The following is a 27,620-nucleotide window of genomic DNA, read 5'->3' as shown; positions in this document are numbered from 1 at the left end:
CATGTCAGGTTTGACAACAGTATCATGGGTCACCCAATAATACTCATCCGCTGAATGGCAGCGGTGTAGCAGTAAACTTGGGGGGGGAGTATGCAGTTTCGAAAAAAGGGCACCAAGTGGTTCTAGAGGTACCCGAATACCATTGTTATGTTCCAGCTTCTCCGATGAGGGACAACTACGAAGTGGTCTGTGGTTAATGACAGTGGAGAGTCAGAGGTTGGTCACAATCAGTGATAGGAACCGACTGCTGGTCATCGTCGCTTTCGATAAGTTCCCTTCTCGAGACAGGACCTCGTTCTTAGAGGAAGAGAGTGAAGGCGGCTTCTAGAGACCCAGACCCGAGGATTGTTGCTCTTCATGGACAGCCTGTTAGGTTGGCAGTCTGGTGGAGAGCAGCTGGTGAGTTTTTCAGAGGAACAGGAGATTTGATTGACTGTCTGAGTAAGGAGAACAATTTTCTCAGCAAGTAGAGCGAGAGGGGTTGGGTGTGGGGAGGTGGGAATAAGATATGTGTCAACGTGAGATGCGTTAGTGGGTAAGGTGTGATGGTCAAGTCAGACTGTGATAAGCTAGTTAGGATGCTGGGGGATGCAGGTTTGGGGTGTAGCATATGTGTTATCTGTTCAACAGACGAAGAGCTTGATGAGAAGGTTAACAAATAGTGTCATGTGGAGGCTGCAAGGGCCACTACATTGAGTATGGGAAGAGGGATTACAAGGCAAAGCAGAGTTGGGACTAGCTGATGTAGTGAGAGGGAAGGTTTAGGGTGGAGGCGAAGGGAAATGTTTTGGGTAGAAAGAGAGAGAGAGGGAAGGACTCTTGTGAAAGATTTGAGTTTAAAGGTATCATGATTCTACCATATGGAAACTAGGTGGTGCCCACGAGGACCCTGAGAGTCCAGATGTCACACCAATATAAAACAGAACTCTCTCTCACTCCTTGTCTCACTTCTGGTCCAGTTCTTTTCTGTTGGCTGTCCTGGTGTATCGTGGTCCTTGTAGCTCTTTCTGTCTGCAAATCTTGCCCCCACCATGTCCTTGTGGTAAGTATTTGTTCTATATCTTGCTTCCTGGATCACACAGCTTTCTTACCCATTTTTACCTGTATTCTGGAATTCTCTATCTCTCGTCTCCGATTCATACTCCGTTCCAGGATTTCCTCTTTCCTGTCTTGGCTTTCCTGGTCTTTCCTTTCCCAAGTCCTAGTTCAGTCTTTCCTACATGGATGGTCCCTAATTCTTTGAACCTGGTTTATTCCTTGCACCTGGCTCACCCTACGCATATGCTCTTTGTCTGAGCCTCCAGCCCTCTCAGCCCCGTGAGCCCAGAGTACAGCGGCTCTGAGTTTTCTTGTGCTCTGTTGTGTTCCTGCTGCTTTTTGATTCTGTTTCCCTTATTTTCCTGAACCCATTTTTAGGTTTTGCCTGACCCAGCGCATGCGCTGGTCTGGCGAGACTTTTTGTGAGGGCTCAAAAAGGTGCTACCACTGTAGCCTAGAGCTACAGTGCATGTGCGTGGGCGCGCGTGCCTCACTTTCGCGGACGTTTTGATGTTTGATCGCGATCACTTTCACTTTCGCGGCCGCACGGCCGCTTTGATGTTCTCCGTGAGCCAGTTTTTTTCCCCCTGTTTATTACTTCTATGTAGTAATGGTGGCACCCGTGCTTTACCTTAAACATCTTGGGCTAAAGTCGGGTGCTGAGATTGCTTCAAAGGTAAAGAAATAGACAATTCTTTACTTTGGAAGCAATCTCGGCGCCCGACTTTAGCTTAAGATGTTTCAGCTAAAGCACGGGGGCCGCCATTACTACAGAGCAACAATAAACAGAAACAAGCATTGGCATAGCCAATAGGTCTCGCTTTTGGGACCTTATAAGTATTTAGTTATGCAACTGTTGCATGGCTAAACACTTATAAGGTCCCAAAAGCGAGACCTATTGGCTATGCAAATGCTTGTTCTCTTTGTATCTACTTAGAAGTATCTGTTCCTGTCTCTTGTTATCCTGCCTCTCTGTTTCTGTGATTATTCTCTGTCTTGCCTGCAATCTTCCTGATCGGTCTGTCCTGTTATATGCCTTGGGTTCTGTATCCCTGTTTGTCTGCATATCTTTTTGTTAAACTCTGTTTATTGAGTTTACAACAGAAAACAACAAGAAACAATGACGTCCCCCACCAGACAGCTTACTTGCCAGGCAGTCATATCAGGGACCCACTGATTTCATGTCTGGATCATGTCATCCTGAATTGCGGCTTCCATCCATTGTCCCTGGTGGGGTCCTCGACTCTGTTAAGGGCTTCCACACACCCCGGAGTCAGCAGAGGGACACGCTCCCTTATTGCCTCACATCACCCGCACCCTTCCACAGGCCCCATATTTTTGCAAACTTTGGGCATTCTCTGGACCTATGCATCCGCTCTTCTGCCCGCATGCACCAGTCCATGTTAGTCTGCCATGTTTCCACCATCTGAGCATTCGCCCTTCCTCATCATTATATAATGTCCCATTTGGCCACCATTGGTGCCACATTGCAAAAGAGGAGGGAGTATCTACCTAAAATATGTTCTCTTGTCAGACTTCCTGCATGACAACCTGGGGGGTAAGCGCCAGAGAGTCATCAAGAGCCTTGGATAGCCTACGCTGTACCCCCAACCAGAATTCCCGAAGCCTTGGGTGCTCCCATATCTTGTGCGGGTGCGTACCCCTTTGGTTGCAGCCTCTCAGACTTGTATCATTGGGGATTCGCCCTATTGCATAGAGGCGAGTCCTGGTGCAGTATGCTCTATGGAGGAGTTTCAATGTTGTCAGATGGAGCGCGGCTCTATTAGCCACCGCTCCCGGGTACCTGCATGCGGCACCCCAATCATCATCCTCCGATCTTCCCCAATCTTTTTCCCACCTCTTTCTCAATCTACCATGGGCAGACTGTGAGTTGACACCGTGAAGTATGTCAGGGATTCCGCATGACGATTCAGGGGGGCCCCAGTACGCTGTATGCTGTCAGAGTGTCATCTGCTGTCTCCTGGGCGGGTCCAGTGCAGCCCCCCAGAATGTGCATGACTTGTATGGTAAATATTGGCTTCCAGTGAGCTCAAATTATTGCTGGAGGTCCGGGAAGGGCAGCACCCCCCTTGCACACCATATGTCCTCCAGTTTGGAAATGCCCAGTACATCCCATTTCTTATAGGTTCCGACCTTCCGCAGTGCTGTGAGGGCGCCCGCATTTCACAGTGGTGTCTCCAGAGTCCGTTTGTCCTGCCACCCCATCCTCTTAACCACCTACCTCCAATTTTCGACTACCATCGCTATCAGAATTGGTAGTTCATTCAGTTTCCCCCTGCCGTATACAAATCTGGTTTGTCTGCTTGTTTTGTTTTGTTCGTTTTAATTGTTTAGGTCTCGCCTGACCCAGCGCATGCGCTGGTCTGGCGAGACTTATTGAGAGGGCTCCAAAAAGTGCTACCAGGCCAGCCTGGAGCTACAGTGCATGTGCGCGGGCGCGCCCGCCGTGCTTTACCGCGATTACTTTCACTTTCGCTTTGCATAGCCAATAGATCTCGATTTTGGGACCTTATAAGTATTTAGTAATGCAACTGTTGCATGGCTAAACACTTATAAGGTCCCAAAGGCGAGACCTATTGGCTATGCTAATGCTTGTTTCATTTGTCTGGTTTGTTCTGCCTTGCTAAGGTGCAGGTGTTTCCTAGCTTTGCTTTCAGTATTCATATTTCTGTGTATTCCAGTCCTGTTCCTGGCCTTCTTTCCAGGCTTGCTTTTCCCTGAGCCCAGGTTCTGTTTTGGTGTTCCTTGTTCTGTTCCCTGTTGTCCTTTCTCGTGTTTCTATTGTAATCTTGATTGTCTTGTTGCCAAGGGGGGCAGTGTGTTTCTGAGGCCTCCTGCCTCCGGCACAAGGACCCACCCAGTTCTCTTTTTCAATAAGACCTTCCGGGTGACTCCCTGAACTCTGTGATTACTCTGCCCCTTGTCTTCTTGTAATATCTTTTCACCTCTCAAAGACATCACTTACGAGAATCAGGAAAAATATTGTTTAAAATAGTTTGTCTAACTTTTTCCTGCTTGTAGCTTCTTGTTGTATGTTACTTGTGATATCTTCATAGTCTTTCTTGCAGACTTCCTATTTCCTTTAGCATTGCCTGTTCCAACCTGACTCTGTCCTCAGCTGCTGCCCTGCTTACTCTCCCAGGTTTCGGATTCTTTCTTGTTTATATTAAAGAGTTTCACTGGAAATCCCTTGTCCCTGCAGAGAGCAAGCACCCGCCTGGCACCATGCCCTATCTGTATCTCAGGAGGGTTCCTTGTCCCTGCAGAGAGCAAGCGCCCGCCTGGCACCATGCCCTGTCTGTATCTCAGGAGGGTTCCTTGTCCCTGCAGAGATCAAGCGCCCGCCTGGCACCATGCCCTGTCTGTATCTCAGGAGGGTTCCTTGTCCCTGCAGAGAGCAAGTGCCCGCCTGGCACCATGCCCTGGCTGTATCTCAGGAGGGTTCCTTGTCCCTGCAGAGAGCAAGCGCCCGCCTGGCACCATGCCCTGTCTGTATCTCAGGAGGGTTCCTTGTCCTGGACTCCACCAATGTTCCTGACAGAAGGAAAGCTTCCGGGACTGGTCAGCAGAGTCAGATCATGTGTGAGGGCAGGAGGGGTAGAAGGTTGTGAGAGGTTAGAATAGGTGTGAGAAACTATAGTACAGGTTGTTGGCGGTGCTGTCCGGAACTGTGTGGGGAAGTGACCAGCGGAGAATGGTTGGGTGAGGAGAGGGGATCCTTAGATCATGACACCAGAGTGGGTTGCTTAGTTGGAAGGAGTTAGAGAAGGTGCAGGTTGAGAGTATGACAAAAGAGAGTCAGAAGATGAATGAAAGATTAGCAGCGGTGATCGAGCATGGCCAGGCTCGCGTCCTTTGACTGGACAATGGTCCATCCATTGTTCGAGAAAGGGAAAGATTGCCACTGAGAAGCATGAATGAGGTACAGTTAACTTCCGTCCATGAGCGATATTAGGAGTAGAAGAGATATTCAAAACCAAATGACGAGTGTCCGCCCACCGGGCTGTGTTGGACATGCTTTATCAATCGTCCACCTTGAGGCTTCCTTCCAGGCACACTTGTGTTGGTCCACAATCGGAGTTTCAAGGAATTCTCTCAAGAGCTCATGTTTTAGATTTTAATTACATATTTAAAGAAATTAGCGGGGTAAGTCATTTTAAACGATTCGTGACCTACTTTGGTAAGACGTTTGGACAGCGAAGGGAGATCCGCGCGGGTCATCTTTAAGAATGAAAAGAAACACACTTGTGACCATCAGGGGCTGCTGAGTGGCTGAATTAGTACATATGGCTAAGAAACAACTGGGAAACAGCTAATGTTAGAGAACAAAGAGATAATGAAGAGGTGAAGAGAGACTTAAGCAAATCCCACTTGAGAGCTTGATAGGCTACACAGGCCCACACCCGACCTCTGACAAATGGTGGGGAGACTATGACAAGAAATAGGACAAATGTTAAACACAATATTGAACCCCAAACAGCGCCCTCTGGTCCAGCCAGTAAAGGGATTAGGATTGGAGTTGGTTGTTGTAGTGTAAGGAAGGTCAGCTGGAAGGCCTGCTGCTTCTAAGTCAAACATTAAAGTTGAGCAGGGCCATTCCCATTTCAATGAAGATGAACCAAGGAGTGTCAGATAAGTGTCCTTTGTTGCTGTTTGTTATTTCCAGGGTCAGTCCTATTTCTATGAAGATGAACTACAGTGAGCTTTTTCCGGTGCTGCCATCCCTGCTTCCCGCGTTCATGAGTATGCTCTGAAAGAAAGCTGAGAAACCAATCTGTTTAAAAAAACACAATGGTTCTGGTGTGGCCAAAAAGGTCCAAGGAAAAGTAGTCTCCCCTTTGGGGACACTGTACTGGAATTGGAATAGATAGTTAATATCTCAGGGAGCGATAAGTAATGTGTGCAGGTCACAATGATGTCAGTTATTTATTTTAAGAAAGATTATATTCAGGTGCTCACATAGGTAAGTGACAACAAGCGTGACGTGAAAAGTGAGGGAGACTTTAAAACATAAACATCACATTGACAAAAAATATTGGAACTTCTCAGAAATTTTACAGAATGTAAGGAGTTCCTGTTGTAGGGGGTCGGCGACGTTTCGATCTCAGCTATTCGAGATCATCTTCAGGACATAACAATTGTGAGCAAGCTGAATTTGAACCGGACAGAGCCAGGAAATGAAGAAATTAGAAGTGTTTCAGGATAAAAACGGAAGCTATAGGAGCAAGATTAGGCATTTACAGAATTTTGTGGATATCATGTTAATTACGGGGTGATTCGTTGTCATGAACAATGTATTTTTTACCTTTTGTAGGTATGAAACGTGACAAATTAGAGATGTTTAAAAACAGTGGCTAATCGATTTGTTTTCATTTGTAGACTACCCCTGACGAAGGGCCAGACCAGGCCCGAAATGCATTGGGTAAAGGAAACACGCTCGTTAAGGAGGACCTATGTATTATTCCATGCTGCAGATCAAGGCCTGTATTGGCATGTCTACAAGCATTAAGGATCAAATGTAAAACATAGCGTCTGACGCTTGACTGGATGAAAAGGAGTTACGATTCATTAAAAGTGGATTAAAATAAACAAAACTTTATGAGAAGATTGGATGAATTGGTGGCATTTTTGATGTGCCCATTTGAACGCTGTGCGTCCGAAGTGGGGTGGAGTTCCGCCCCACATATCTTTACTTGTTTCCTACGTGGCTGGGCAGTCCACGATTTCGGGCCAGCACGCATTTAACAATTTAAGGAAATCAATTATGGAAAAACTTGTGAATACGAGGTGTGCACTCTGTCATTGTCTTTGATATCATTTTAAATAGGGCAGCTCTGCCCAGCAGAGAAAGCGGGAGTGTCTTCCAACTAGCAATATCGCGTCTCAACCTCTGCAAGGGCGGGGACAGGTTTCACTCATACAGGAGTTTAGGATCTGTTGTAATAAAGATCCCAAGGTAGTGGAAGCCTTCCCTCACCGTCTACATTGGGCAATTTCTGGGCAATGCAGGAGACTCATTTCCTAGGACATATATGAAAGACTTGTTCCAATTGATAGAGTAACCCGAATATCTGCCGAATACTGTAAAGATATCCAATACACAGCTTAGAGACATTTTGGGGGAGGCTAGGAAAAGGAGTACATCGTCGGCATAAAGCGAGATGCGGTCCTCCTAGTCTGCCGACCACCGCAGTTCGCGAATCACCGGATCACCGCGAATCCAGTCCGCCAATGGTTCCAGAGAGAGGGCAAATAACAGGGGCGACAGCGAAAACCCTTGTCGGAGTGAAGAATAGTTAGAAGAGATATGTTTTTAGTTCTTTACGGAATGCCAATAGCTTTGTGTTGAATCTGACATTAAAAGTTGTTTAATAGTGTTCTTAAACATTAATAAGATCCAATTATTTCCCTATATTTTCCCTCAGGGAGATCTCCACCAGATACCACTTGGTAAAACAAAAAATTTTTAAATATTAATGTAAAGTAATGCTCTATATTTCTTTAAACATAGAGCAAAAAAAAACAACGCTACAACTTAATTTTGACTTAAATATATGATCAATTTGAAGGTGTTAAATTAAATCAATATTTCTTAAAGATAATATCCCACCTTAAGTCGAATGTTTAGATTTTATCATGTATTAAACATTACAAAATATGTATAGAATTAATTTCAAACAATGTAATTTTTTTTGTAAAAAAGAAGTTACTTTTATTTTTAAATTAAAAATCCTATTAAATATGTTATCATTAAATAATATACATTTTATAATTATGTTTTTAGCATTGCATTAATTTTAAATATACATTTAAAAAGTCAAAATAAATGTATTTATCTTAATAATATTTCCTACCGGGTTCTGTCTCATATCTAACCCTGGGCGAAGTTCGCGTAGCCGCGCTATGTGCGGCTATGCGAAGTAGCAAAAATACTCCGCAGCGCTACGCGTAGATACAAAAGCACGTGGAGTTGCTTGTTTCCGCATGCTCGTGTGTGCCTGCGTATGCTCGTGAGATGTTTTTGACGTTCGGCAACGCGTATTACGTTTTCGGGGGAAATATCGCACTAACTTCACCACGCGGTCACCAATGGGCGCGGCCATCTTGTTTTCCTATTCTTTGCAATCCCTCTCTAATCTTTTCAATCCTTTGTTTTTTACACCATTTTTCTGATCTTTTTTATTTATTATCTATGCCTCTCTGTCCCTAAGTTTATATTTTGTGTTTTATTTCTACTTTAACTGCGTTTTTTACTTTTATCTACTGTTTTATATTACTTACTTTTTTACTCTCCTACTTCTTCTCCTGACTTTATTTTTTACACCTACATTTTCTTTTTCACCCCCGCCCACCCTAGAACCATGGCTAAGGGTACCGGCTCCAAGGGGAAGGTGCATGCGTCCAAGAAGAAGACTGGGCGGCAGACTGTGCCCGGAAGGGGTGCAGGCCCGGTCCCTTTTTAGTGAGACGGAGGTGGCCGCCCTTGTTTTTTTTGTGCAGCGCCACCTCCCCTTGACCTTGGCAGCAGATGGTAGGCCTGGCTCCGGGTACGCTACCCAGGAGCATCACCGTCGGTGGGCAACGGTGCGCCGGGCAGTGTTTCGCTGTTCTGGGGTCCGGCACACCAATAACCAGCTGACCCACCGGTGGTCAGACATCTTGGACCAGTAGCAGGACCTGCTGGACCTGCTAGGTGTTGAGGTCGTGGGGCTTGGTGAGTAGCTAATAGTATAATACTAGTAGTATTGTGTGTTCTGTAGACTGTGTTACTGTTATTGCGAATATAATCTTTTGCCAAATAGCAAGAATGCTGCTGCTTAGATTGCAGGTAAATTACGTTTAAAAATCTTCTGTGATTGTTATTCTTCTAAACACATGTGCTCGGTGCTATATTCTTACTTGTTTGCAACTTTGCGCTCGCTTGGGCTGATTATGTAAGAGAGTTTACTTTAGAGAATTTAAGTTAGGTAATGCTAGAGAGACTCCAGTCCTTCCTTTGACCTCCTGTCACTAAGATAGTGGTGGATTGATAGGTAGTTTAGTTACTTAGTATTAGTTGGTAATTTTTTTGTGGTCTGCGTGATGCATCCCCTGTCACGTCATGTGCTGCTGAGTGCTGCTTACTCCAGTCCTTAGTAGAACCTTTTGTAGTTTGTTAGTGAGTGAGTAATAGGCTAGAAGGGCAAGAAATCAGGTCCCTAGAGCACCAAGACCAATCCACCAATATAGGCCACCACGTCTCGACTGCTTTCCTATTTATAATAGATTTAGTAGTCTCGACATGGTGGACTGACCAATAAAGATAGAGGAGGAGGTATCCTTTGGGTTTAATGGCTCTACCAATACACAGACCAGGTCATTTGCTCTACCTGAAAAGATTCCAACTACTGGAGTACAACAAGTCACAGAGAAAGATTTTGGCATCCCCCTCCCAACGACTAGCTCACATGAGGAATCTGCACTCCTTGCGGCGAGTACACAGGAAGCCTCACCCTTAGTGCAGGTTATGAGGGAGGCTCCCTCCCCAACCATAGTATCAGGAAGATCTATTCGCCCCTGCCTTAAAATCCTATCCTGGAATGTGGCGGGTCTGGCAAATAAAGTTAACTGTCCGGAATGGAGCGCATATATCAAGGCACAAGACATCTGCTTCTTCCAAGAAACTTGGGCGAGAGAACATCTCTCTCATGTGGGTTTTGCCACATTTTCTGCATCGGCAAAATGGGCTGGTATAGGACGTCCCTCAGGAGTAGTTTGGCTACTTGGGTATCCACTGATTTGGGATGTAGGGCCGTTGTTCAATTACAAAACTCGGCCGACATCCTTGTGGTCCGGCTTGAATGGCCGAACGCAAGCAGTCTCCTGCTGATTAACGTATATTCCAGACCAACTAAGATCTCGCAGACCTCACATACGATAGAGGAGTTGGCAGTAGTCTTAGATAACATCCCGCAGGGTATCTCTTTCCTGATAGGCGGAGTCCTTAATTCCCACTACGAGCCCCTCCCGGGCTTATTGATAGTTCTAGCCGCGGAAGAGGATATGGAATGGTCCATACCCCCTTTGCAAGCATCAGCGCCTAGAGCCTGGACCCCTCTTGCCACACAAATTACCACTCTAACCATGAAATATGGCTTGCGGGCATGTAATGGTAGGGCTACCTCGGATAAACCAGCTAGCAACACTTTTAATAGCAAAGGCAGAGAGTCAAGACTGGATTACATACTGGTCCCCCTAGCATTATGGTCATGTATTATCGATTTCCGGGTATTGCCCAGGGAAGACAGTGACCACAATGCGCTGGAACTGGAATTTGCAAACCCTGGCTTAGTCCCTAAATTGAGACAGAGGGAGTCACTGGAGGCTGGCCTCACACAAAATAGACGTAGAGTAAAGTGGGAGAGATTTATCTCTAACCCAGAGAAGATACCAATGCTCTATGTGAGGGTTGTTCCCATTCTCGAAAAGGTTCACGCACTTAAGGCCTGCGATACAACTCAGAGCGAATATGAACATCTAGGACAGTGCCACAGAGATCTCTCTGAGACAGTATCCGCAATCCTCACTCGTACACCAAAGAGGGTAAATAGCTGCGTTGCTGGACCATCTTGGTACAATAAGACCTGCCGCACTGCCAAATTAAGCTTATTAAATTCTCTTAAATCGGGTATGGGAAAAGAGGTAATTAGAGCCAAGAGAACAGCCTATAATACCCTAACTTGTAATGCAAAAAAAGAATGGGAACAACAAAGATGGGAAACCCTCTCTACATCTCTGGCCAGGGGCGACTCACGCTTATTCTGGCGAACAGTGAATACTGGTTCAATGGAATTGGCTCCTGCATTGGAGCCGAATATCTCATCAAAGTCATGGTCAGACCATTTCCATTCGCTATATCAGCTACCGGACGGGGAACCGGTCACCTCTCATCCTCTTCTGGTTGAAGATCCCATAGTAACGCCTTTGTTTACAGCTAAGGAGGTTAGAGTGGCTATAGTTGGTCTGGCATCAGGTAAGGCTCCTGGCTTGGACGGTCTTCCGGGTGACCTCTTTAAGCAGGAGCCGGATGTCTGGACTCCCTATCTAGTCCTACTGTTTAATTGCATTTTGCGTGGTATGGAGGTTCCTGCTACTTGGCTGGGCGCAGAGATTGTCCCTATTTATAAAAAGGGCTCTCCTCTGCTCCCAGCCAACTACAGACCTATTAGCCTCATAGACGTCCCACAAAAAATTTTTGGTAGACTGATTCTGGACCGACTGCAGGTCTGGATTGAAGACTGCAATATTCTGAGCCCCTTCCAAGCAGGCTTCAGGAGGGGGGTTTCAACGGTGGATCAAATTTTCAGTTTAAACCTTCTCTACTGGAAGTCTGTAACAATTGAGGGGGGCAGTCTATACACCATATTCGTCGACCTGCGAGCGGCATTTGATTTAGTCCCTAGGGACAAACTATGGGCAGTCCTGTCAGCTTTAGGGGCTCCGGTTGACCTGCTTAAAATTTTGAAAAAATTACACCAGAACAACTTTGCAAGGGTAAGGTGTGGTAGAGGAGGCACCCTTTCGGAACCTTTCCCCGTTGACAGGGGGGTTAGACAGGGTTGTGTGCTTGCACCTACCCTTTTCTGCCTCTTTGTCAACGGGGTTTTCAATCACTTAAATGAGATAAGTAATATTGACGCCCCCAGGTTGGCGGGCAGCAGGGTACCAGCAATCATGTTTGCATATGATACCCTGCTGCTCTCCAAATCTCCTATGGGCATACAAAGGGTCCTCGATGGATTTGTTGACTTTTGCAAGTCGCACGGCTTGGAGATCAATACCACAAAAACTAAATATATGATCTTCAACCCGCCCGCCGCAACCCGACCAAGCCCGCGGATAGGGGCTTCTAGTCTTGAGAGGGTATATACCTTTGAATACCTGGGAGTCATTTTTAATCAATCAATGAAGTGGGACTCACACTTGACAAAAGTAAATTTGAAGTTAACCCAGATGACGGGGGCCATCTCTAGGATCTTGAGCGGGCTGAATTATAAACCACTAGGCCCACGCCTGCATATTTATAAAGCTCAGGCTAGGGCGGCCGGATTATATGGGGGTGAAATCTGGGGACATATACCCAAACAGAATCTACAGATTATTGAGAATACCTTCTTGAGGCAGATGACAGCCCTACCACCAAGTACACCATTATTACCCTTAAGATTGGATATGGGCTTAAGACCAATAACGGTGGAACTTGGTCTCAAACCCCTAATGTTCTGGCGCAAACTATGGTGCTCCCCAGAGCTTGAGAATTATAGAATGGAGTTACAAGAGATTCTGCGCCTTATAAGAGCTGACCAAGTACCATGGCTTCTCCACGTCAAACATTCTTGTGAGTTAATAGGAAGACCCGATCTGTGGTCTGACCCAGCTAATGCATGTCGAATGATCTCCCGCAAAACCATTTCTCAGGCCTACTATGAGCACAATCTACGTGTTTCATCCATGAAGGCTAGCGTGGGGTGTTTAACTGAGCATTTTCTGGAATTTAAAGACACATATTACCGGGAATCAGTCCTAGACGATATTGAATCAACGCTAACTAGGAAACTTTACCTACAATGGCGCTATGGCACTTTGCCTCTAGGAGCTCATACTGCCACTTGGTCGCAACCAAATTCAACACCACAATGCCCAGCATGTGGCCACCCATCTGAGTCTGACTTACATATAATTTTCTTTTGCCGAGCCTACCATAGATCAAGGAGATATTGGATCCTTCCACTTATAAAAAATCTGGGCTTTAGGCAGTATATACCAGCCTATAGAATTTTAAAAACTGATCTATCTGCACCCACAGTATTTGCCGTTGCGAAATTTTTAACAGCTATGTGGATAAATCGCTGCATAAAATCTAAACACGGTGATTGAACACTTTTTCCCATTGCTATGCTGTAATTTTTAATTGATGTATTTTAACATGTGGTGCGCAATATGTATTTTATTTTGTATGTTCATCTTACTATATTCTTTTATGGCCCGAGCGGCCGAAATAAAGTTGAAAGTAAGTAAGTAAGTAATAGGCTTAGCAGAACATCAGCAGCAACCAACCAATAATTTGGTGCATGCAAAAATGTATGCATGCATCCTCCATATATGCTTTTTTGAGGACTAAAATAAATGGAAATGCAGACTTAGTGAACGATTGACCCGTCTGGAATAGGTGGGCTAGGTCAGGTGGTACCTCGGTTTAGGATGGTGTTAAATGGTAGCGGCAGTTTCAGTCGATAACCTTTCAAGTATTTGCCCGGCGGTAATCGCCTCTCATACCACTCGATAATTTACCAATAAAAGAGGCAGGCGCCGGAGACTGGAAGGCAGGAAACAAAGTTTTATTCCGTCGGAGCAGAACACATCAGATCAGACAGCAAGGTATCGTCACGAGGTGCTCTAACTGCATCTCTGAGGCCTGGCCTCTTATACACAGGTTTATTGCTTTATTACACATAGTACATTCTTGAGATTCCCTTGATGTATGGGGGAATATCCCCTGAAGCCCCGGTTCAGATCCGATCCCACACATAGATACAGTAGAAGTTCCCACCCCACCCACAGTAGGAGATGGCTATTGCGCAGCAGGGTATTCCGCCAATTCCTGGGGGTGTGTGTGACCGGTCGGGTCTCAGGGAGTAGGGGCTTTGATCTACTGTAATCCCTTTGATGTGGGGTGTTTCCCTTACAGTAGGGGCAATAAACTGCATCCGCAGGGCTAGGTGATGGCCTGGGACCAGTTCAGACAATGGGGCGCAGAGGAAGGGGGTTATCAAAGGAGAGGCATGACCATGTATGGGATGTCGGTCGGATGTGGTTCCGTAGCAGGGTCGCGCAGAAGGAGAGGGTTTATGGCCTGTATGAGAGAGCGGGGGTGGCCAGCGCACGGGGGATGCTCGCAGCGCCAAGGGGAACGCGCTGGCGATTGACAATGAGCGGGGAGAGAGTGGGGTGCCTAAAATGGCGGCCGTGCATTCGCTGTGTGTGGCGCTGGGGAGAGGCAAGATGGCGCAGATAATGTTCAGTTTGCAAGCTAAATTTCCACAGTCCTCCCTTTTAACATATCTCGCCAGCTTGTCTAGTTCGGATTTATCCCCATAATACTACGGACTTCCACCTCATAAAGGGCTTTCATCCGTTCTGTTTCAAAGTTCAAAGTCTTAGGGCAGATGCAGTTCATAAAAAGCGAACATAAAGGTGGCAGACACTGAATCCCCAAACAACATCCACATAGTACCACAATCGGTATTAGGATAAATGAAAACAGCCTCCATCCCCAACTTTTAATAGCGTCCCAAAACCAACTCCCCAGCGACCATTCTTCTTTGCTCTTGATGGACCTCTGTGGACAGTCTGTGGAGGTGTTCAATTGCTTTGTAGACTGAGGGTGAGTTATCTGGTACGTAGGTACAACAGCTGGACCCAATGATGCGGCATGCTCCTCCACGATCTGCCAGAACCACGTCTAGAACGAGGCGGTTCTGAAGGGCCACTAAGCGGACGGCCTGGAGCTCGGCGGTGTTGTTGGCGAGGGCGCCAGCCGTAATGTTCATTGCCGTTTCGACTGCCTGGGTTAAGTGGCGGATGGCACGGCTGTTTGCCATTGGATCCCAGAGTGGAACAAGGCCTTTTACTGCGTCCATGAACTGCGCTCCGGTGGAGTCGGCTTGTACAAGGTCTTTGGCACGTTTCTGTTGGTGATGGTTTGCTGGAGCCACATATGTCGGGGGAAGGACAAAGGCGATGTAGCAGGTGCCTCCCCAACCTTTCGGGAGCCAGGTGTAGGCCTTAGTACCACAGACGAAGTACATATTCGGGGAGGCAACAAAGGAGGGTGGGTCAACTGAGTCCAATGTTCGGGTGATGAGGCAGGAGCTGTGGCCCACCAGCTGTGCCCCCAGGCCTTCGAGGCATACAGATCCAGTGATGTTGATGACGGACAGGGCCACTGTTAGGGTGGCGGCCGTCCGTTTTCGGAGGTAAGAGAAGGTGGGTCTGGCTGGATTGTTGAACACTTGCATTTCAACTCGTTCTTTGGCAGGGATGTCCATGTGAAAGGAAGTGTTCGATCTCAGAGGGCAGAAGAGGGCGAAAGTTCTACCAGTTTTGTTCAGCCAGAACCCATGGTAGAAGTGTGACATGGTTCTGCCGGAAGTGGCATTGTCCTTGTAGCTCTCCTGCAGGAGGATCAGCCAGGCGAGGCAGGAACCATGGACAGAAAAAGGTGAAGGGATGAAAGGGATTGAGTGCCCAGTGGCATGTGGTAGCAATCCACAGATCCAGCAGTTAGTGGCGTTGGTGGCAAGATTGTGTTGGTGGAGCAACTGCACAAAAGAGTTATTCCAGAACTCCTTACGCCTTTCTCGGAGTTGGGGTGAAAGTGAGATCAGATGGTGTTCTTTCGTGGTGGTAGGTTGAACGTTGGTCAGCAATGTCTTATGAGCGGGTGTGTTCTCCTCCATGATCCAGAAGGTGACCATGAGGAGAAGGCAAAAGAGAAGGGTAATGAAAAGTGTAATAGTCTTTAAGCTGTGCATTCGGTCAGTCTTTGGGTTTCTGTAGTGGATCTTCGGACGTCCGGTTGCTTCCATCATCTTCATGTTGGGCGCTTCCATCACCTTCAAGAGACTCGGTAGCGGGCAGAACCACAGACTTTGTTTAGTTTCTCTCCTGGTGGCCTTTGAGGTGGCTAGGCTACTGCTCTGAGATTTCCACTTAGCCTGTGGTCTGCTTAGCCGAAGTTCTCTCCTTTCATCGCAAGTTATACCCTTCTTTGGATGGCACAGTGGGATCGGGATGTTCAATCAATTCAAGTGTCTCTGTATCCGGGCAGCGGCTCAGGGATGGTCGGTCTTTGTCCAGAAGTTCCTCTTGGGCGGTGACGTTGTCCGTGGTTGTCAGGGTCGGTGATACCTTCTTGCAGTGGTGTGCATGCAGCCAATTGCGTTTCCCCTCCACTCGAAGAGCTGTTCGGGTGGTGATCAGGACCTGCAGGGGGCCCGTCCACCGGGGCTCCAGACTCTTGGTGCGCTGGAAGTTACGCACTAAGACGAAGTCACCAGGTTGGATGTCGTGCCCGGGGCCCCTGGAAACATCGGGAATGGCGTGCAGCACCTGCTGATGGATGATAGACAACGTTTTAGTTAGATTGTACAGATAATCAGACATGAGGACGTCCGGGACGTCGTGGATGGATGTCGGTTTTGGTGCAGTCCAAAGGTTCATGGGCCGCCCGAAGACGACCTCGTAGGGGGTTAAGTGGTGTTTGGTGGGGGTGGAACGCATTGATAGCAATGCTAGTGGGAGAGCGTCTGGCCATCTTAGCCCTGTGGTGGCGACTATTTTTGCTATCTTAAGCTTCAATGTGGCATTGTGTCGCTCAACCAGGCCTGCAGATTGGGGATGGAAGACCGCATGGAATTTCTGTTTTACACCCAACCCTTTTAAGATGAGTTGGATAACTTCGGCTACGAAGTGGGGGCCGTTGTCGCTCCACAAAATTCGACAAAGGCCGTATCGGGGGAAGACTTCCTTCAGTAGTACTTTTGCGGTAGTCATAGCAGTGTTGTCATGGGTTGGGTAGGCTTCCACCCACTTGCTGAAGGCACACACAACGACAAGTACATACTTTAAACCTTGGCACCTTTCTAGCTGGACATAGTCCATTTGTAGGACTTCAAAGGGGTGATTGGGGACCCCAAACCCTCCCCGGGGTACAGCAGTTCCTTTCCCAGGGTTGTGTTGGAGGCATACTAGGCATTGTTGGACCAGACGTTTGGCTGAGTCTGGTATTCTGTCGTTGTGCCAGACTTTGGAGATGAGTTCGATCATGGGGGCAGACCCTATGTGTGCGGGGGAGTGTGCCATGGTCAGCATGGGGATCAAGTATGAGTCGGGTAGCAACCATTTGTTCGAGTCTTTAGTTCGCCAACAACCGTCGTCGTCCTTCAATCCCACCCGGGCCCATTCAGTTAATTCGTGTGGTGTGCTGGCTAGTTGGATATCCCTAATTGTTTCCCTAGCATCCTTCCATTTCTCAGTTTGTGACCTGGTCACGTACATACGGGTCGTGGACCTATTCTCGGCTGTGGTTCGGGCAGTGATGTCAGCTAGTGCATTTCCCTGTCCTATAATGTCTGTCACCTTCTTGTGTGCCTGGCATTTGATCACAGCTAACCGTGTGGGGAGGAGGACTGCTTCGGTCAAGGCAGAGACTAGATCTCCATGCAGGATGGGTGTGCCATGAGAAGTCAAGAATCCCCTCTCTTTCCATAAGAGCCCAAAGTGGTGAACTACCCCAAAGGCGTACTGACTGTCTGTGTAAATCAGCGGTCTCCAACCGGTCGATCGCAAGCTACTGGTAGCTCGCCAAGGCCCCGTCAGTAGCTCGCGCTGGTAGCGTCACAATTTAGTAGCCTATTAGCATTGTTATAATATTTCGGCCTTTTTTATGGCGACGTTACCCGCCCTCACCCAAACCAGCTGCTCAAATTGAGTTTAGCTGGGGAGGGGCGGGCCAAAGAGGATTAGGTTGTTCCTCCATTAGCCTCTGCGCAGCCGCCACCTGCCTTTCAAACCCTGGTGGCGCGTTTTTCTTCCTGCGCGTCGAGTGCCGGTGCACAGCAGCAGGCATGGCAGAGCGGGGCGGCCTGTGCTGGAAAGCGTGCAGGTGGCGCAGGCAGTATTAAACTGCTACCGGGCCCTGTGGCGCCTGCCTTGTTCAGCCTGCCACCAGTTCGACCGGAGCAACAGGTAAGCTTAATGAACCCTGCGCAGGCCTGATCAGCTCCACACCCGTAGCGAGCCCCTACCCTGGCCTGTTATTTTTTGTTGAATATTTATATAGCGCGAACTCAACCCGAAGGTATTGGAGCGCTTTACATAGCACCGTATTTACATGATTACACATTCAGGCACGGGGAGATGAAGTGATTTGCCCAGAATCACAGGATGTGGACGCGACCTCGAGGCTCGAACCCTGGTTTCCTGCACCAGAGGCGGCAGCGAGGTGGCTCACTGCAGCCCAGGGACGTTTTAATCTCTGCACGTTTTAACGTTTTTTGTTTTTATTTTACTTAATTTAAGCAGCATTATTTTGTTTTTTCATGTCATTTTTTGTCGCATTTTGGGAGGAAATAGTATTTGAGATGGGTAAAGGAGCGTGCGCTTATTGCTTATGTGAATTATGGGTGAAAACTGGGGATGATTACTTTTTCGTTTTCATGCAATGATTATGAAGCTGAAGTGTTTGCAGTGCACGTAAATAATTTTCAAAGCAGTCTCTTAAATGTTTAAACTTCTAGCTGATCAGGTCACGGGGTTAGAATTACACCTGGTTTTTTGGCGTGTACGTGCTTTAAAATAACGCACAGTAGTGGTTTGAACAAAACGTAATGCTGGCAGCAGGGAATGGAAGTGCACATGATGAGGTTGCCGGTTGCGGCTTTGTAAGTGATTTATGTGTTTATTATACATTTGTTCAGAGATTACGAGGCAAGAAAAGTAACTGTTATCTGAAAAAGAGTGATTTAGTAGCTGGTTGAAAGCGGGACGCAGTAATAGCTGAGAAAACAGTTTTGGGGTTTCCTTTTAATTTAAGCACATGCGAGATTAAGCTGGAGGGATGGGATTAGTTTTTGCTTTTTAGGATTGTTTAAGGATGATTGCCTAAAGAAAAGAATAATGTGTTGAAAGATTAGGGATATATTCTGATCTAGCAGTGCTACAGAAGGGCGCGCAGATGCGTGCCCCCTTGGATACTCATTGCAGTCCAGGGCACATGAAACCATAAAAAAACAGATTAAAACGCTGCCTTGTAATATAGATCCTATCTATGATTCATGATCTTTCTCGTGTTTGAATTGAGCTTCATGTTTGCACACTGCAATAAAACTGAAAACAGTTTGGTTTTCCGCTTCAAGAGCTTAACAATGTTAAATGCAAACCATTAAAATCATATACATACAATTCTTAATTTGCAGAGAAATCCTTCAATTGCATAAAAGAGGATACGTGCTCAAATTACCAGGTTTACCTGAAATGTTATAAAACAGTGTTTCTTATGAGTGTCACTTTCTAAGGCTCACTTAAATAAAACATTAGGCATGCTTGCTGCCGTGTTGACATTCTGTCTCATGGCAGATAATTTGGTGATGCGATGCTTGTCAGAACGTCAAAAAGTGTCCATCACATGGAGGGAAGTTGCATAATGATCCATTATGTACCAAGTGTTCTTGATGCTGGTGGGTGTTCTCTCTGCATCCATTATGTACCAAGTGTGTGTGCTGACAGGGTGTACAATGCACATCATGCAAAAACGTTCCCATTCTCTGCAGTGAGGGTAGCTGGCCAAGTGTGATAATGCACATAACGCAGCTTTGAACAGGGATACTTTTTTTAAATTAGGAAAGTTTTGAATCACAAATAATGTAATTTAAGTAGCACACTAATACAAAGGCTGGAAGAGCAACGTGTAAATGTGTCTTGATAAAAATAAATGTCCATCATCCATTTCCAGAGATGCCAGTGGACACATCACATGGAACTCTCAACCAATCTTGGCTTTCTGCTCAATAGAACATTGCATTGTGGGCCTTGTGTATGTGCTTTTTGGATTGGAATTTTGGGCGCCAAATGTCACAATGCAAAACTTTATCTAAAAGCCTGAACTGTCTGAAGTGTTACAACCGATATTAAGTCACTTGGCTAGGCAGGATATTATTATATTCATGTCAGTACAAATATAAACCTCCTGCCCTCATCAATACACAAACTACACTCAGCGGTTGCGCAGCCAACTGTAGTTCAAACACTGTAGTATCCTTACAACTGGGCGTGGGGGTCTCTCGGAAAAATGCGCGAGTTACTGGGCCTTTAGTAGCTCACGATGAATTTGATTGACCAGAAGTAGCTCTCACTACAGAAAAGGTTGGAGACCCCTGGTGTAAATGTTTGCGGTTGTCCCTGCTGCCAGGATGCAGGCTCGTGTGAGGGCAATTAGTTCCGCCGCTTGCGTGGATCGCTGTGTGATGCGGGCTGTCTCAACAACTGTTCGAGCTGTGGTGACTGCATAGGCAGCTGAGGTGGTACCATCGGGGAGCTTGATGCATGAGCCATCCACCCACAGTTCTCCGTCAGGGTCCGGGAAGGCAGTATCCCGGAGGTCAACCCTACTCTTGGTTTGTTCGTCGGTGAGGGTCACGCAATCATGTATAGGGGATGCATTGGGGTCAGCGTCAGGGAGAGGCAGTAGTGTGGCTGGATTCAGAGTGGTGCATCGTTTTAATGTGATGTGGGGTGCAAGCAGAGTCAGTTCATAACCAGTCAGTCGTGCGCTAGTCAGGTGTTGAGTCTTGGTTTGGTTCAGGAGGGTATCAACAGCATGGGGTACCAATACTGTGAGGGGGTTCGAGAGCACGATCCCCTCACTTTGCCGGATAGAGACAGCAGCGGCGGCTACTGCTCGAAGGCAGGCGGGCAAAGCTCTGGCTACGGGGTCAAGAGTGGCAGAGAAGTAGGCACAAGGGCGTTGCTTAGGGCCTATGGACTGGGTTAGGACAGACAACGCACATCCCTCCCTTTCGTGGGTGTAGAGGAAGAAAGGTTTAGTGTAGTCTGGGGTTCCTAGGACTGGGGCCGAGCAGAGGGCGTCTCGTAATTCTTTGAAGGAGGATTGACATTCGGGTGTCCAGGGGAGGGGGAAGGGGGTATCTTTAGCCAGCAGGGAAAGCAGAGGTTTTACGATAAGACTGAAATTTGGCAACCACTGACGACAAAAGGAGGTGAGGCCCACTAGGGACCGCACTTGCTTCTGAGTTTTGGGAACAGGGGTTTCTAGGATGGTTTGAATTCGGTCAGGGGTAAGTTTCCTCCCGTCTTTGGATAGTAGGTGGCCTAGATACGTTACTTGGGGCTGGCAGAATTGCAATTTCTTTCTGGAGACCTTGTGACCGTTCTCCGCAAGGAAGCGGAGGAGGTGAATGGTGGCTGTGACGGCAAGTGGAGTGGTGTCGGCCGCCAAAAGAATGTCATCGACGTACTGTATCAACGCCACTCCATCGGGTAGTTGGACTGCATCTAGTTGCCTCTTGAGGGCTTGGCTATAAATACTAGGACTCTCTGTGTAGCCTTGGGGTGCCCTGCAGAATCTGTACGAACGGGCTTTTAAAGTGAAGCCGAACAGGTAGCGGCTGTCTGGGTGGATGGGGATGGAAAAGAATGCGTTTTTGAGATCAATAACGGTAAAGATGGTGGCAGTGGATGGAATCAGGGTGAGGATGGTGGTGATGTCTGAGACCACGGGGTACTGGGGTACGACTACTTTGTTAACCTCTCGCAAGTCAACAATGAAACGGTAGGCTTTCTCATCCCCCTCGCCTTGCTTTTTTACAATGGGTAGGATAGGGCTGTTGCAAACATTACTGACTACTTCTTCTACCACTCCTGCCTCGACCAGGGACTCGATGATTTCCACCAATGCCTTCTCGCCTTCGGGTGATATCCGATACTGTGGAAGCTTTGGGAGCACTGCATCCGGTCGGACGGTTATGTGTACCGGGTCGATCACCATGCGCCCTACGTCTGAGTCGGTTTTAGCCCATAGATGTGAAGGTAATGTGTCGAGTAGGGACATATCAGCATCGGTTATAGAGAGCATACGCCGTGTGTGACAGGGTCTGGACAGATCTGGGTTATCGTGTAGGATGACTCGAACTCCGTCTGGGGAGCATCTGATGGTAGCTCGAAAATGTTTTAGCAAATCAAGTCCCATAATAGCATCGGGGGTGTTGGAGGAGAGCAGAAAGGTCGTGTCGGTGGTGTTATCTTCTAAGTCAAAGGGGATTGGTGCTGATAAGGGGTTAGTGGAGGGCGTTCCGTCAAAGCCTATTGAGGTTACGTGTGAGCCAGACAAGGGTGCCCTAGGAATCAGTCGTTTAGATAACGCACTACGTGTCGCCCCAGTATCTACCAGGAATGGAGATTTTGTGCCCAAGACCTTAGCGGTGACGTAAGGACCTTGCTGGTCAACACGGAGTTCGACTGGATCCCTCCCTTGCCCCTGGCGGTCCTATGCGAAGTCATGAGTGCTTTCATAGTCGGACTGCTGACACTGGTTTTGTCGGGGGCGATCAAAGGTGTTTGGTCTGCCTGGCCTGTCGTTGATGGCGTCGTTCGTGTGCCCTCGTCCCTGTCCTCTATTTCTGAGGTCATATGCTGTGTCTCTGGGGTTCCTATTTTTGTTCATTTCCAGAAGGACCGGGCACTGGGATTTCCAGTGTCCAAACCCTCTACAGAACGCACATTGATTCCCATCTAAGTCTCTCCGTCCGTTGTAGGGTGCAGGTGTATGGTCTCTAGGGGGTAGCTTTCTAGGGGCGGTTGGTTGGTAATTCTCTTTTGGGGGTTCCCTTCCTATGGTCACCCCTTGCAACTGTGCTATCATCACCCTCTCCTTTAATTCCTTTTTCTTCTTCTCTGACGCCCTATCGTTCTCGTTCTTCTGGTTTTCGTAGTATTGGGCCATCTGGAGAATTGCTGCGGGTTTGGAGGCTGCCCAACTACTCTCGCTGGTCTGTAGCTTCTGGGAAACTTCTTGTGACAGACCCTTTACATAATTCTGGACAAAGAGGTGGTGTCCGGTTGCGGTGGTCATGTCTTGGCCACTGTAATCGGAAAACACAGTCTCGAATCGGGAGAAGTATTCAGACACATCTTCCTGGGGTTTCTGGCGGCAAGCCGTCACTATCGACCAGTCTACCTTTCTTTCTGGGATTAGAGTCTTCAGCTTTTGTACAATCTTGTCTGGGAGCTCTAAGATGGCTTTCGGGGGTTTCTGTCCTGGTTCTCGCTGTTTATCTATGGTATCGAGTTGTACCCAGGTATATCCGAACGGCTCAGCGTGGTCAACTTTCCGGATTTGTTTCCACACATCAGCCGGCAGGCATAGCCCAAAGAACAAGTCGATATCTGCTAACGTCATTATCGTTGAGCCTAAGGCTGTACCCAATTCCGTGTAGAAGGCAGTCGGGTTCTTTCTTAAGTCGGGTAGAGTCTTTCTAAAAGTCAAAATATCTTGCCGGTCCCACGGCTGATAGACCCAGTTATATACAACCCTTCCCTTTGCATCTTGGTGGTTGATGTCGTCGTGCGTTCCCTGACCCCGTGGGGGGACCCAGTAGGGGGCAGCTTCTTTGATGGGCATCATGGCATCAGCCCTTCCTCCCTGGGGTTTAGTTGCTATGGGGGTTTCTGTTTTGGTGGTCTGTCCATGTTCTTTAAGGTGTCGGTAGACCTCGAGTGTACGAGTGAAGAGGTTCGTTACATCGCCCTCTCTTTCTTCCCCAATGTCCACCTTCCTAGATAGGGCCGCTAAGCCTTCGGGACCTTTATCGTGGTACCTATCCTCATATGCATTCAGGGCGTGATAACAGAGCCGTACGACGAAGTGTCGTCTGCGGCTGTCGGCATACGAGTTATACACGTCTGTTATATACTCCTCACTTTCTTTTCGCTCCACCAGCGTCCCTACTATCTTATCAATTCCTGCTCGTTCATCCTTAGTTAGTCGATTCATTCTGGTGGACTCTTTCTTTCCTATCTCATGGTCATCTAGCGTTGTAGTCGACATTGGGTTCGGTACAAGAGGCTCAGCCGGCGCGGAGGCCGTGAGGGCCGAGGCCCCTGTACTGCTTTCGCTCGTGTTCGGGGGTTGTGGGTGTTGCACTACTGATTGGGAGGGTGCATACGGAGGGGGCATGTAAATGATCGGGGGACCTAACAGTAATTCGTCATTCGTTCGCTGCTTGGAGGACAACTCAGGGTAGAGCAAAGAAGGGGTCCTAACAGCGTACTGGCCTGAGGTTTCGGGCTCCTGTCTTAGTTTAGTTTCCCTTCTCTCCTTTATGTCTTCTTCTAACTTTCTAGCGGCAAGGTGAGCTGCCTTTCGTAATTCCTTTTCTGCTTTTACTTCTTCCCTCTTTTTCCGTTGCGTTGCTTCTTTGCGCCACATGCCTATACTGTCAAGCATAGTAGGCGTCGTCTTATTGCTACGCAGAGCTATTTCTAGCGCTTCTATCTTATGGTCGTCGAAGGATCCCATCAGTGGCCACTGACTCTCGGGGTCCTTCTTTGTATATTTATGCCATAGCTTGGTATAAGCTATGGCGACTAGTCCATATTTAGTGAACATGTCCTTATTAGGGGTGCCTTCCAGTGGAGCCGGATGGTTCACCTCTAATAAGCGGTCCGGGCAGAACCAACTACCAATCAGTGGGGAGAAGATAGGCATGACGGGTTTCAACGGGGACAAAAGTCAGCACTACCTATCTTTTCACTGCTTGCAAAGACTAGACAGAATATCTCTATTCTTCGTTATTTGTAAGCAGAGAATACCTCCAAAGAACCAATATCGAACAACTAGTGTTCGGACAATCAATCAATCAATCAATGGGGAGATAAAGATAGGCACGACGGGTTTCAACGGGGACAAAAGTCTGCGTTACCTACCCTTCACTATTTGCAAAGACTAGACAGAATATTCCTATTCTACGTTATTTGCAAACAGAGAATATCTCAAAAAGCACTATTCTTCAAAACAATCAATGTTCGGACAATCAATCAATGGGGAGATAAAGATAGGCACGACGGGTTTCAACGGGGACAAAAGTCTGCGTTACCTACCCTTCACTATCTGCAAAGGGAGAGAGAGAGTATTTCTACTCCTCCCCGTTTGTAGACAGCGAATATCTCAAAGAGAACAATCAATGAGCAATACTAGTATTCAAACAATCAATCAATTATTTCGCACTTTTGTTGTGTTTCACGACCTTACCCGGACCGCGTGGACAGTTTCTCGTCTTCCGCCTCCAGCGCCCGATCGTCCTCTACTCTCCGTATTTGCCGCGGCACTCCTGATGGTTCCCAGTCAGGACCGTAGATCACTCGAGAGAGGTCTGCTCGGAACCAGTGAAGTTCGGATGATCGGCTGCCAGACGAGGGTCTATTGGGCAGGAGCTCTCCCGATCGTTGCAGTCGTTCACTCTGTCGTCGGGACCTCTCCCACTGGATCCACGTGTCGCTGATGGGCCCCACGTTTGGGACGCCAATTGTTAAATGGTAGCGGCAGTTTCAGTCGATAACCTTTCAAGTATTTGCCCGGCGGTAATCGCCTCTCATACCACTCGATAATTTACCAATAAAAGAGGCAGGCGCCGGAGACTGGAAGGCAGGAAACAAAGTTTTATTCCGTCGGAGCAGAACACATCAGATCAGACAGCAAGGTATCGTCACGAGGTGCTCTAACTGCATCTCTGAGGCCTGGCCTCTTATACACAGGTTTATTGCTTTATTACACATAGTACATTCTTGAGATTCCCTTGATGTATGGGGGAATATCCCCTGAAGCCCCGGTTCAGATCCGATCCCACATATAGATACAGTAGAAGTTCCCACCCCACCCATAGTAGGAGATGGCTATTGCGCAGCAGGGTATTCCGCCAATTCCTGGGGGTGTGTGTGACCGGTCGGGTCTCAGGGAGTAGGGGCTTTGATCTACTGTAATCCCTTTGATGTGGGGTGTTTCCCTTACAGTAGGGGCAATAAACTGCATCCGCAGGGCTAGGTGATGGCCTGGGACCAGTTCAGACAATGGGGCGCAGAGGAAGGGGGTTATCAAAGGAGAGGCATGACCATGTATGGGATGTCGGTCGGATGTGGTTCCGTAGCAGGGTCGCGCAGAAGGAGAGGGTTTATGGCCTGTATGAGAGAGCGGGGGTGGCCAGCGCGCGGGGGATGCTCGCAGCGCCAAGGGGAACGCGCTGGCGATTGACAATGAGCGGGGAGAGAGTGGGGTGCCTAAAATGGCGGCCGTGCATTCGCTGTGTGTGGCGCTGGGGAGAGGCAAGATGGCACAGATAATGTTCAGTTTGCAAGCTAAATTTCCACAGTGGGATTCTGGAATCAGAATGGAACACTGGATTAGGGTTCATAAATAATAACTAGATGGTCTGCGAATCCCGCAATACTACTATTCGATCAGATTAGATAGGTCGATTTTATTGCAATTGTAGTTTCCAAAAATGTTTTTTTGTGCTTTAAAAAAATATTTTATTTGTTTCACACCAATCATCAATGTTTGTCTCTTTCTTTATTATTATATCTTACATGATCAACACCCAGGGGCAAGAAGACGGGGTCAGAGTCGGCGGCAGCAGGACAAGATGCCTCCCAAGGCCAGGACCGCTCCTCTACCGAGTGCTCTGCTGCTGGCCCCAGTAAATCCTCCAGTTGGTAATATTATAATTATATTTCCCTAACTTTTACTGCACCTTATTTTTTCCAAACTATTATTTCCGTTTCCTAATTCTATTTTTTACCAAATCTTCTTCGATCTAGACTATCTGTTTCTAAATTCTTGTTATCCTTGTCTCTAACTTCCTCTGCCCTGACTCTCTGTACTACAATTACTATATTAGTCTGTCTGTAGCTAAGCTTGCCCAGTTGGCCACTCTTTATTTTTATTTAAAAGGTTTTAAAACTTAGATTCGCCAATAGCTCTAGCCACTGAGTCCAGTCCTTTGGGTTGTCCTCTTCTAGTCTTCTTAATCTTGAGGCTTTTTGACAATTCCCACAAACAAAATGCCCAACCAGATATTTTACTATTTTTGATAGGATAGGACATACTGCTACTAGTGTCTACTTTACTCTAGTACCCGATTTGTACTAGTGATGTATATGGCATATGTAATATGTATTTGAACTTTTTTTTCAATCTTGCTTGTGAAAAAGAATAAATAGGGGGAGGTGTACATGACATCTAAAAAATGTGCAGTGTTTTTTCTAGAGGTACCAACCACCAGTGCTGGGGCCAGTGGCGGGGCAGGAAATGCCAGCCAGGAGGGAGCAGTGGATGCGGCAGCTAGCACAGGGGTGGGTGAGCCAGCAGCGGTGGCGGGCGGTGGTAAATTATACTTATATTCCTTACCTATTGCCAATAGTTACACACTTGCTGCAAGGGTGTACACTGTATGTTGAGTAAGACTAAGTTGTTGTGAACAATGGTTGAAGAAGACACCCTTTACTTGGCATTAGAGCAATAGCATTAGTGGCGTGAGTAGTAGTTGAGAAACTAATGGCCTCTTCTAACTGACTTCAACTCAGCTGAGAAAGTTTTATGGAGAAGACTAAGAGTCAAATTGGATGACCTTGATAGAGTGAACGAAAAGGGAAAAAAGGATGGAAGGAGGAAGGACAGGCAAGATGTAATATATATGACTGGCAGAGACGGATATGTGGGATGCATACTTAGGTGGCTGATAGGAATCAGATGCATGGGTGGTTGAAGGATGGGTGGAAGGTGAAAAAAAAGATGCCTGCCTGTGTGGGTGAAAGGATGCATGGGTGGTGGTTTAAGGAAAAATAATAAATGTCTGTTGTTGGTGAAACAAACTACGGTTTGTTGAGAGATTAACAAGAATGATAGCCATGTTTACTTTGAATGGACGGATGCCTGGATGGTATTCATCATA

The sequence above is a fragment of the Triturus cristatus genome, chromosome 1_2, assembly GCF_964204655.1.
Source record: "Triturus cristatus chromosome 1_2, aTriCri1.1, whole genome shotgun sequence".
Classification (NCBI taxonomy): Eukaryota; Metazoa; Chordata; class Amphibia; order Caudata; family Salamandridae; genus Triturus; species Triturus cristatus.
The sequence above is the reverse complement of the archived record's forward strand: the minus strand, read 5'-3'. Positions refer to the sequence as shown.